Here is a 1,905-nt window from a genome sequence, read left to right as displayed (position 1 = left end):
TATATATATATTCATGGATACATACATGCATATATATTTGACTACGGGCATGCTGGAGCACCGCATTTAGTGGCGCAAATCGACTCCAGGACTTATTGTTTTGTAAGCCTAGTACTTATTCTATCGGTCTCCTTTGCCGAACCGCTAAGTTACGCACATACTCAATGCATGTGTTTTGCTGGTTCGCTGCGGGATGACTCTTTCATAATGCTGGGTGTTAAGCACCTGGAAGTTATGGCCAGGTGAGACAACTCTCCTCTGTTTCCCTTCAGGAGTGATGGATACCAATACTTCGCCATTTTCGTGGCGTTTCAACATTACGTGCCCGAATCGAACCGGGGACGAGTCGAATCACCAGTCTATAACTATATACAAATAGTGTAAGAACCATTTGCTGGTATGCCATACGCAAGACTAAATTCAACTATGAATTCAAAGCGGCGCCAATATTGTGAACATTATCGATCGCACATATTAAATGTGTTTTGCTTGTTCATCTCTGCATATATATATATATATATATATATATATATATATATATATATATATACATATATGTATAGATATATATGAATATATAAGTACGTGTATCCTTGCGTGTGTATGTATGTGTCCTTACATACAAGGACATATCCGTTCTCATGGTAATGTTTAGGTCAGTGAAAACTAGTGCTGTGTTTAATTCATATTCCTTTCATGCCCCATATCCTAATGGTTCCATAAACAAAGATCGCAAAGAAAATAGTAAATTACAAATAACGCTCTTGATACGAATCGAACCACTTTCGTCATTATTACTCGTCATTAGATTTGTTGTGATTATCGCTCGCAAATTTCTGTTTTGAATTTTTATGTGTCTCAGAGCGAACCTAAAAACACAGAAATCGGCTAGTCGACCAGTTTTGTCTCCGTCTCTATAGAGCAATTGTAATAATAGTAACTAGTAATATAATAATGAAACGGTAGCGAAGCACGTTCAATACAATTCAAGTGATACGTACTAGCAAAAGTGTAATAACGTAATTTCATGCAGATAGCATTCTAGGCAATCTAGTTTAGTCACATTTAAATTAACAACGAAAAACTCAGGAAGGTGAGAAGATATTGTTATAGAGTTCATTACAATTCTATCAATATTCTATGGGAACATATCGTGATTCAACTGTTTGACTTTCTAAATTGATTTATGTACAAGTTTGATATGAAAATGAGATCAGTAATCTAAAGGTTAGATACAATATATAACAACATTTAACATAGATGGTGGTTAGAAAGCTTGTATGTATGTATGTATGTATGTATGTATGTATGTATGTATGTATGTATGTATGTATGTATGCATGTATGCATGCATGTATGTATGTATGAGTGTGTGCGTGTGTGTGTCTGTGTGTGTGTGTCTGTGTATATGTCTGTGTATGATTTGATAAAACGTTATATTTTCTGACACCCAAATATTTGGTGTGATTGCCGTTTGCCATCTCTATTAATCCTAATGCAGAGGAGAATTACTTGGGATAACACACACACACACACACACACACACACACACACACACACACACACACGCACGCACGAACGCACGGACACACACACACACATATACACACACACACACGCACACACACACATGCGCATAGACATACACATATGCATATATATAGCTATATAAGTATGTGTGTGTGTGTGTGTGTGTGTGTGTGTGTGTGTGTGTGTTAATCTCTCTGTCTCTCTTATCTTTCACTTGTTTCAGTCACTGGAGTGCGCCCAGGACTTATTTTAAAAGCCAGTCCCTTATTCTGTCGGTGTTTTTTGCTGAACCACTAAGTTACGGGGACGTAAACAAACCAACATTGGTTGTCAAGCGGTGGTGGAGGACATGCAAATTCACACATACACACACGC

General features: G+C 37.3%; 1 protein-coding gene across 1 annotated transcript in view; it reads right to left on the bottom strand.

The window, feature by feature from the left end:
* The window catches only part of LOC106875418 (collagen alpha-1(XII) chain), a 58,326-nt gene that overhangs the window by 21,950 nt on the left and 34,471 nt on the right, over positions 1-1,905 (bottom strand). The window lies entirely within an intron of this gene.

The sequence above is a fragment of the Octopus bimaculoides genome, chromosome 4 (genome assembly GCF_001194135.2).
Source record: "Octopus bimaculoides isolate UCB-OBI-ISO-001 chromosome 4, ASM119413v2, whole genome shotgun sequence".
Taxonomy (NCBI): domain Eukaryota; kingdom Metazoa; phylum Mollusca; class Cephalopoda; order Octopoda; family Octopodidae; genus Octopus; species Octopus bimaculoides.
Note: the sequence above shows the minus strand (reverse complement) of the source record. Positions and strands in the feature narration are given on the sequence as shown.